Raw genomic sequence first — 10,866 nt, 5'->3', positions numbered from 1 at the left:
AGAGGTGGGATCCCTTGAGTATAGAACTTGCTCTCTTGTGCCGTAAGAATATGTATTTCCAATACGTAAATACAGCAAAAGAAGCGACAGATCCTGTGAACGAGGAATTCTGGAACCATACCTAATAATAATTCATGGACATCCTCGCTCTTTGTCACTCTGTGTTCGTCACACTTACATTACAGTTAGCTGCCATTGTCCTGGCAAATAGCTTTCACTTTGCAACTCCATTAGCCTAGGAAGGTTTCAATCGGCAAGTCCCTTTTAAGCTGTTCTTTTGTGTTTCGTCTTTTGGATTCATGTATAACTTCTTTGTAATCTCCTACTTCATCCTGCTGATTATCGGGCCGTTGTTATGACTCGACATGGTTATATCCTGACACCCTGACACGGCAGTTTGTGTAAATATGGCTGTCACACGTCTTTCAGCTTACAAGATATAAGAAAAACTTTTGGAGAACATTATTAGAAGCGTTGTGACCACCTGAGCAGCCACCCTAATGTAACCATTACACAAAGATCGGGTCACCAGAGGAAGGCTGTAGAACATGGAGGCGTCTAGAATCATGAAGGTGGAGACGGCGAGATATTTATACTATAGACGAGTCCAGTGGCACCCTGATGAAGTGAGACTCATTGCTTTACGTAGTAGGCGTTGCCTTAGGACAGTCACTGCGAATGAGCATATTCCACTGTGAAATTCGTCGAGACCGTAAATTAGTTTTAGTTAATCAACATTTCCATTATAAAAACAGATGGTATTTAATGCCTTTTGTTAGGAGAAATGTACCAGATGTGTTGAGGTTATTAAGTGAATGTTGTTCTATGCATCGTATTCACTGAAGTGAGATAATGTCGATGAGAAAATAAAGTACGTTGTACGTTGATCACGATGAAGTATTGTTGACATTGCTTGTAAATGAATTGCCTTACGAAAGGTGTTATTTTAGGTTCTGTGGCTGAAAGTGTTCAGTCATCCAGTGTCCCTGAAGAATATTCCATTTCCCAATTTTTCAAGTGTAGATGAACAACCCAGTCTTACCTAACCCAGTCCTCTTTTTTACATGCATCATTTTTTATCTTTCTTACCCAAATCTATTAGGTAAGACCATCGTTGCTTCTGTGTATGTATACCCTGTACACTGTGTGTGTGTGTGTGTGTGTGTGTGTGTGTACTTGTCTGCATATCTGTCTGTGAGTCTGTACATGTGCGCTTTTTTATGTGTATAAGCGTAGGGTGTGTGAGGAAGTGTACGTAAGTATGTGTGGGTTTTGTGCTTTTGTCCGTGTGTTTATCATGTATGTAAAGCTTTCCTTGTAAAAGAAATACAAGTGAAACAACAGTTGTGTTGAAGTTATCTGTAAGAACATCGAGTTTCTTTTCTACTTCTTTATCATTAGAGAGACAGAAATGAGTTTAGTGCAAAAAGGGTCGGGTATCTTAGGTGTTTTGTTATGGTTAAGCGCTGCTTTTTTCTCGGGAATTGCATTTCCACGATCACATTAACCAAACTGTAGACTACCTTTCTCGTCAAGCTATGCCATAATATCCGAAAATTTCATTCTACTAAAAGAATAAAGTATTTTCTTGTCTGTAGTTTTTCGTTTTCCTTATCTTTTACTGTCTCCCATGCTTTTTCTGTCGCACTTATTATGGTTATTTTATCAGACATTTCTCGTCCTTATGTACATTCTTCTTTACTTCACGGTCTAAATATAAGGAAGCTAACTTGTTTGTCTGGAAATCGAGGGATTGTGGTGAGTTCTTCAACTTAAGCCACCAGTTGACTTTTCCTGATGGGTTTTCGAGATCGTATCTTTAGAAGAAAGAACTGTTATGAGCTGGTAGTTCTGATTGTCACCATGAGCACGATGATAAGACTCTAAGCACAACTGTACTGCCCTTGGGTGTGACGATATTACCTATCATAGATAGCGTCTAAGACATGAACTGATGTAAGGGGATACATCGAACACCAGGAATTCTGTTGTTGGCAGGAAGTAGGTCAGGACATTCCCTTGGCATCCATACACCTTAGCTCTTCATCGAATCAGAGTGGCAGAAGGCGCACACTTCACCCAGCTGTTCATCCGCCCTCTGGTTGGTAGCTGAGTGGGTACCAACTGTGGTTAGCGGTAAAGCACCACAGCTGTGACAGGCCCAGCCAGTCAATAGGTTGTAAGTTGGCCCCAGTTTTAACTATCTATGGACTATCTATGGTTGGTACTTTGACTCTACAAGAGCAGGACGAATCAAGGAACCCATTTACAGTACAGTATGCAGGAAGCCGTGCTCGATACCCCAAGCTGTGCAGTGCCCTCAAGAGCAATAAGTTCCTATTGTTCTCAGGTCCTGACCATTGGAGCGGAATCCACTCACATTCTCCAGCTCCTGCTGGGATGGGTTCAGTATTGATCCGACGAAGTTCATTAGCTGATTTTTATGATGCTGGTTTTGGATGATGTCAAGGTTCAACAAAATCTGTGGCCATTTGAAAAACAGTTGGCTTTCTCCTCACGTAGGAAGATATTGAGCCACTACAACACACGTATATAAGTAGACGCACTAACACCCAAATACAACCGTGTACACACACACACACACACACACACACACACACACACACACACACACACACACACACACACTTGCACACACCCTTTTCACAGAAAATTATATACCCAGACATAAACCCAAAGAAACACTAACGTATACATAGTCTTAAGCATACATACAAACATACGTAAAGAACAAACAAATGCACATTTAATATGCCACTAACATGCACATATACGCACGCATACACAAACATATACAGTCTGTGCACTATTGACTTTTCGAATTAGAAAGTTTCTACATAAATGCTGATTTAATTTTCGTAATTCCGTAGTGACTAGGATTTACATTCATTAGAGCAGATTAATTAAAAGGGAGTTAGAAACATGAATATGAAATGAGATAATACAATAGTTCTAGGAAGGGATGCAAGTCAAATAATAAATTTTATTTGGATACAAACTTCATTAGAATATGAACAAAAGACCCCCTCCCCACACACACACACACACACACACACACACACACACACTCATGGTAGGATGTATATGTGGATACACACACAGGAGTAAAGACATGTTACGTATATGATACATAGGTTTGAGATGGGGCAGTGTGAGTATGAAACTCTTTCCGTAACACACACACACACACACACACACACACACACACACACACACACACACACACACACACACACTGGCCTCCGTGGTGTAGTTCTGTGTTACTGACATTGAGCCGGCACAAGGCCGCCCTTAGTTGGGCCTGCATGGTTGCAAATCATAGATGTGGCTCTCGGTCCACACACAACCCAGGAGTTCATCCTACCCTTAGGGCTGGTCGATAATTGGGCATCTGACTTAGGCTGTGGTGTGTGTGTGTGTGTGTGTGTGTGTGTGTGTGTTTGAGTGTGTGTGTGTGTGTATATATAGGAGTAGAGACGTGGTATATACATACGCGTATAAAAAAAATGGTACATAATTATGGAAATTTTTAGCTGGCTATACACGTCCTACATTAGGTAAATGAACAATAGATAGGCTAAGCCAATTCTATCACCACACATAAAGAAGCAGTAGCAGAGGAGAGAAAGAAAGATGTTACCAGATTTTAAAGAAGTGAGTTATGGGGAGAGGATTGTGTTCTTAAAGTTGTCCACTATGGAAGAAAGAATCAGGAATGACTTGATGACAAACTTTTAAGATTTAAGGCAATTTGATGACGTCGACACCGAACACCTGTTCGAAAGATGAAAGAGCTGAAGAACTAAAGGCTATACCATGAAATTACCATAAGCAAATTTTATTTCTTTTTTATAGAAAATACATAAAGAAGTACTTTTATATCATAACATTAGTTTATGAATGGAATAAACTCAGTCATGAAGATGTGAATGTTGACGCATAGAGGAAAATAGATTTGTTAGTAGGGAAAGATCGAAGTTTAGGTGTATGAGTTTTTTAGTATGTCTAGTAAACTGCTTGGGAAATGGTGACTGAGAGGTTGGTGGCATTGAATAGGGCATCATGTTGGGTTGGAGCGATGTGGCTTTATCTGTGGTTGGTGTGTGGACCGAGTCTATACTTCGAAAGTTTTGTGTGAAAAATACTTAGATAAAGTTGGAATGTGGTATTAATGGGTCTAGGGAAAGCAAATGATAGGCTGGACGGGTATGCCTCGTAAAAGGTGCGATGAATATATGGTGCCAGGGTAAAGTTGCTAGTAGCAGGAAGGAGTCTTATATTGAGTGGGTTATGGCTTGTGGGAGATTAGGAATGGAGGAGGGTGAGTGTCTACAGGTAAAGGTGCGTCTGCGTCAGTAGTATGTGTTATCACCATAACAATGTACTCAGTGGGTGGATTGGTATGGGGGGTAAATGAGAGCGTTTTGCAAACAAAAGGGTTCCAAGTACGCTGGAAATAGCGGGGCCTTAGGCCTAAGGTGAGCCTGTTGCTGTTTGCAGATGGAATATTTTTGGTGACAGGTCTCGAGTGAGAAATTGCAGAAGCTGGTGTATGAATTTGAGAGTGTGTTAATGGAAAAAAAAATGAATTCATATGCATAAAAGATGATGTTTCTGAGGTTTAACAGTTTAACAGAGGGAGTGACTGCTTGGGTAAATATGACTTTGAACAGAGTGAATGTGGAGGAAGTGAAGTGTTTTGCGCATCTGGAAAGTAGATGTGGATATTGTTGGAACAATAAGAGCCGAAGTGGACCAAATGGTGGGTGAGGGTCACTGCCTGTGAGGGCAGATACACATATACCCTTATGGTCATGGCTGTATGCTCCATCAGACAACATATAGTCACATGCACACAGTTACATTTATTCAAACGCCTGTGTGTGAACCTACTACAGTAAGATACGGTGCCCTGATGTGTTTGATGCATAAGCTGAGCATCTGACAGCTACCTCTCCCTGCTCTCTCCTTTGTTCTTTTTAACGGGTCGGTCTTGTTCTGCTAAGTCGCTGGGCGGCGCACTTATGGCTCAGTTCAGTTCTCCATTAGCAGGAAATGATGCCACTTATCCGGGAATGGAGACGGTTATGTGGTTACAGTTTTTCTATACTCGAGATTTCTCTCGTCTCCTGGAAATCACTTTCTGGTTTTGAAGAGGTCAGAGCTGGGCATGACTAGTACGTATCGAGAAGGCTTGTACACGTCAGTGTGTATCAGCAGTCTGTAATGGTGTTCTTTGGGTCTTGAGGAAAGAACACATGTATGAGGTAAAGTTAGAAAGAATAGTTTTGATTATTAGGACACACACACACACACACACACACACACACACATATGCAGAGTGGGGACAGTAGTTAGCGTTACTGACCATGATCAGCACAGGCCACCCTGGGGTCGGGTCAGCGTGGGTTCGAATCATGGGTGCGGTGGTCAGTCCACAGCCGATCCCAGATGTTCATAAGTTCATATGGTTACTAAGATTAAGCTGGGTTTTGTGTGTGTGTGTGTGTGTGTGTGTGTGTGTGTGTGTGTGTGTGTAAGCTTATTGATAAGTAAATACATGGAACATTTGTATAAGATAAAGAGATAGGACAGCACAATTGTAAGACTCGCTTCCGGTAGCATCATACAGTAAATTTTAAAGACAAATATCACACACACACACACACACACACACACACACACGCGTATATTTACTTTTACACATGCACTTACAAAATAACCGGTACTTACACAAAAATGATTTCACCCAAATATACACACATAAACGTATATGCAAATATGTCCACACTTTCATAACTGCACGCAGGAACACAGGCATATAACCGCAGATAGAGGGGGCATTCTTGCACAGATACATATATACATATATACATACATATATGCATATATACATACATATATATATTTACGTACGTACATATAACAAAGTTGTAATTCGCTTGAGTAGTAGGCTGAACCTCAGACATTTACCTAGTGCACTTCTGTCCTTCGTTTTCCCTGAAGGGTTGGATTTGCTTTTATTAAGTCGCTCAGCGCACTTACGACGTAACGTAGATCCCCATAAGCAACAGATGGCGCCTCGTATCCACGATTGGAAAGGGTATTTGGCTACATTTTTTTTTTTTCTTTCCTTTGGATCTCCGCTGCAGCCTAAAAATCAATTCAGTTTAAGAGGACAGCCGTGAATTTTAGCTGTGCGACGTATGAAGTCCGTATCCCTTTGAGATCTTAAACAATTATATCGGCAGGAGGTTAGAATGACGGCATTGAGGCTACAAAGAACTTGGGCGGATAAGAGCTCGGGGTGAGAGAGTATCGGTTATCGTTGAGGAGAAGTTAAAAAAAAAAAAAAGTGTTGCGGAAGCAGATGAGTAATGTGAGGAGAACAATTGGCAGTCAGTATCAGTGAGGCGAACAGATGGAGAAGTGGTACCAAACAAAGAAGAGAGGAAGAAGCGTTACGGTAAGTATTCGGAAGGACTGCTGAATGTTTTCGATGGCAGGGTGACGGATGTCAGGTGTCTGGGACAAGGTGGTATGCAGAGCGAAAGAGTCATGGTGAATTGTATGTTGAAAAGAGAGGTGGTGGTGAAAGACTTGCATCAAATGATGTGTGGCAATCTGGTGGAGTGGATGGGATTGCAGCTGAATTTCTCAAGAGTAGGATTTCGACAGAGTTTTAGATTAGTTCGGCAGGATTAATACTGTATGTATTGCCCAAGATGAGGTTTCTGATGACCGGCAATATGATCTTGTTGCGCCATTATACAACGACAAAGGGGATGAAATTGAATGCTCGAGTTACAGAGGGTTAAGTCTGCTTAGTATATGTAATGAATTGTATGGGAGAGTGATGATGGAGAGAGTGGTAGCATGGAGTGATGTGAAAAGAATTTGGAGAAAGAGAGGGATCTGAATGTGGTATTTATGGACCCGAAGACAGTATATGATAGTGTTGATACTGATATCTTGTGGAAGATGCTACGAGTATTTGTAGAGAAGATACAGTGCGCAGTTGTTACCAAGAGAGCTACACCCATGGTTATTTTATGGGCATGGCGCCGTGCCGCATGCGACGACCGGCGGTAAGTTGATGCGTCTGACTGTGGCCGAAGGGGTGCGTGCAAGTATTGAGGTGAGGCCTGCATTTAGGGTGTGTGATGTCACCATGGTTCTTTAATGTGTTTATGGATGGAATGGAAGATAAGTGCGAGGTTCTTGGAGAGATGGACGGGTTTTCAGCATGATTTAGTCGGGAAGATCTGGGAGGTGGGTCGGCTGTTTTTGTACAAGATACGGGTCTTGTGACAGACTTAGAAGAGAAACTGCAGAAGATGGTATTCGAATATAAAACGATTAAGTCGATAGATAATATGAATAAAAGCAAGGTAAGGAGGTTTCGCATAATATATATATATATATATATATATATATATATATATATATATATATATATATATATGTATAGAGTTGATAGAGATGCTCTGTGGAAGGTATTAAGAATATATGGTGTGGGAGGCAAGTTGTTAGAAGCAGTGAAAAATTTTTATCGAGGATGTATGGCATATGTATGTGTAGGAAGAGAGGAAAGTGATTGGTTCTCAGTGAATGTAGGTTTGCGGCAGGGGTGTGTCATGTCTCCATGGTTGTTTAATTTGTTTATGGATGGGGTTGTTAGGGAGGTAAATGCAAGAGTTTTGGAAAGAGGGGCAAGTATGAAGTCTGTTGGGGATGAGAGAGCTTGGGAAGTGAGTCAGTTGTTGTTCGCTGATGATACAGCGCTGGTGGCTGATTCATGTGAGAAACTGCAGAAGCTGGTGACTGAGTTTGGTAAAGTGTGTGAAAGAAGAAAGTTAAGAGTAAATGTGAATAAGAGCAAGGTTATTAGGTACAGTAGGGTTGAGGGTCAAGTCAATTGGGAGGCAAGTTTAAATGGAGAAAAACTGGAGGAAGTAAAGTGTTTTAGATATCTGGGAGTGGATCTGGCAGCGGATGGAACCATGGAAGCGGAAGTAGATCATAGGGTGGGGGAGGGGGCGAAAATTCTGGGAGCCTTGAAGAATGTGTGGAAGTCGAGAACATTATCTCGGAAAGCAAAAATGGGTATGTTTGAAGGAATAGTGGTTCCAACAATGTTGTATGGTTGCGAGGCGTGGGCTATGGATAGAGTTGTGCGCAGGAGGATGGATGTGCTGGAAATGAGATGTTTGAGGACAATGTGTGGTGTGAGGTGGTTTGATCGAGTAAGTAACGTAAGGGTAAGAGAGATGTGTGGAAATAAAAAGAGCGTGGTTGAGAGAGCAGAAGAGGATGTTTTGAAATGGTTTGGGCACATGGAGAGAATGAGTGAGGAAAGATTGACCAAGAGGAAATATGTGTCGGAGGTGGAGGGAACGAGGAGAAGTGGGAGACCAAATTGGAGGTGGAAAGATGGAGTGAAAAAGATTTTGTGTGATCGGGGCCTGAACATGCAGGAGGGTGAAGGGAGGGCAAGGAATAGAGTGAATTGGATCGATGTGGTATACCGGGGTTGACGTGCTGTCAGTGGATTGAATCAGGGCATGTGAAGCGTCTGGGGTAAACCATGGAAAGCTGTGTAGGTATGTATATTTGCGTGTGTGGACGTATGTATATACATGTGTATGGGGGTGGGTTGGGCCATTTCTTTCGTCTGTTTCCTTGCGCTACCTCGCAAACGCGGGAGACAGCGACAAAGCAAAAAAAAAAAAAAGATATATATATATATATATATATATATATATATATATATATATATATTTTCTTTTTTAAAGAGAAAACATATATATATATATATATATATATATATATATATATATATATATATATATATATATATATATATATATATATATATATATATATCTTTTTTTTTATGTATATATGTTTATATACACTATATGAGTGAGCCAAAATTCCAGACCATTCACGCTCATACAAAAGATCCTTTGAGCTGCATTCCCCAAACAAGACAGCTTCTGACACATTAATGATATATAAATTAGAAAAGAGTGAACGCTATTTGACATGAGCCGTATCTAAAAGAATCGTTCTACCATTGTGCAAAAATATTTACCTATATAATATTTTATCTCGCGTATCACCACCTTTTTTTCTTTTCTGTGACCAGGATCGGAAGTTTAGATACTAGGATGATAAGAGCACAGTTGACGCTAGTAAACATAATCTTTTATGTAGTTAAAAATGGTAAGAAACTTATTAAGTCAGGAGAAAAAGGTACGGGGACAGACAAGTAGTAGATTCCGAGTGGGCCGTTTTGATAACTGTTTCTGTCCCTGCACCTCGAAGCTTTTGGAACTCTGTACCTTCTTACGTCTTTCCCAGTAACTATAACCTGGCACATTTTAAAAGACAGGTTTTTCACTTCTTTCAAAATTCGTAAGTACATTCTCTTGTCTTTTCTTTCTACGTTTCATAATTCTCTCTATTTCTGTTAAAAGGCCGGGCCTTGATGTGGACTTTCGTTCGTGACTGGAGCCTTCAACGTTAAGATAGGTACGTACTAGAAGACAATACGCACGATAACCGTAGCCCCAGTCTTGCTAGAAACCCAGTGCTCATCTACCTAAACAAAGACTTTCCCATTTAGAATGAATATAGAATAAGACTCTGTTATTCTGGAGTAAGACGGAGGACTTGATTACTTTTAGGGTCACTGCAGGATTAGAATGTAGCTGCTGTCTAGACATTTAAGAATTACGTGGTTTAAGGAGTATCCCCAGCATATATATACGAGACTTACTGGGAAGCCTAATTATAGCCGTAGCAAAATTGTGGTATTGAAACTACTCCCAAAGTGCGATGTAGGATATGTAGTCGATCGTTAGGTATACGTAGTACAGTCAAGGGTATTCGGAGGGCTGAGGTGGTAGATTGCATAGCTCTCCAAGGTTTTTTCATCAATCATGGGACTCTGGCATAGGAGACGTGCATCTAAACAAGATCAGAATGGTATGGTTAGGCAAGGAACTAGATGAAGCATATGAGCAGGCATTTAGCAAGACTAATTCAGATATAGATGGCGTAGGAGACGTGCATCTAAATAAGATCGGAATGGTATGGTTAGGCAAGGAACTAGATGAAGCATATGAGCAGGCATTTAGCAAGACTAATTCAGATATAGATCAATATGATCCTGGATGTCATCTCTTAGGTTAGGCCACGATGAAGTTTGGTCACCAGAGAATGTTGGAGTTTGGTCAGATGAGTTTGGTCTGGCCATGGGGTCATGTCTGGTGTCCATCAGTCTATCCCCGAGTGACAAGTCAGAGGAGTTCGGCCAGGTCGTGAACAGCAAGGTTCAAACTGAAATCTAATGTTCAGGATATTGAATCTCAAGATCTTGGCCGTTTGTTGCGTGACGAAGGTTTCTCTACCAACGCCAGAAAAAAACAAACTTCTCAAACGGAATGAACTAACAATTTACGTACTGTTAGAAGAGCTAGATATCTTGATTTTTTAAGTTATACTTGGAGGAATGATGCAAAGAGCTATTTCCTTCACGAATCTGTAAAACCAGGATACACCTTTTAGAAAAGATAAGTTATATAGGACAAGTAGCAAAGTTATGCATTATATGTGAGATTCTTATTGTAACTAGGTACGTAACATAATAGTGATGATGACACATATAGCTCACTTTACATCGAACTGATGTTTAAGATGACTCAAATAATTGCTGGAGTGGTATATGGATCCCTCAGACAATGCAGAGAGCAAGATATTGCCATGTACTTAAAAATCAGGTCTCTAGTGAAAGAAATAGAATGAAAAAATGTAGGATTTTTTTTTTTTTTATCAGCA

The sequence above is a fragment of the Panulirus ornatus genome, chromosome 8 (genome assembly GCF_036320965.1).
Source record: "Panulirus ornatus isolate Po-2019 chromosome 8, ASM3632096v1, whole genome shotgun sequence".
In the NCBI taxonomy this organism is placed as follows: domain Eukaryota; kingdom Metazoa; phylum Arthropoda; class Malacostraca; order Decapoda; family Palinuridae; genus Panulirus; species Panulirus ornatus.
Note: the sequence above shows the minus strand (reverse complement) of the source record.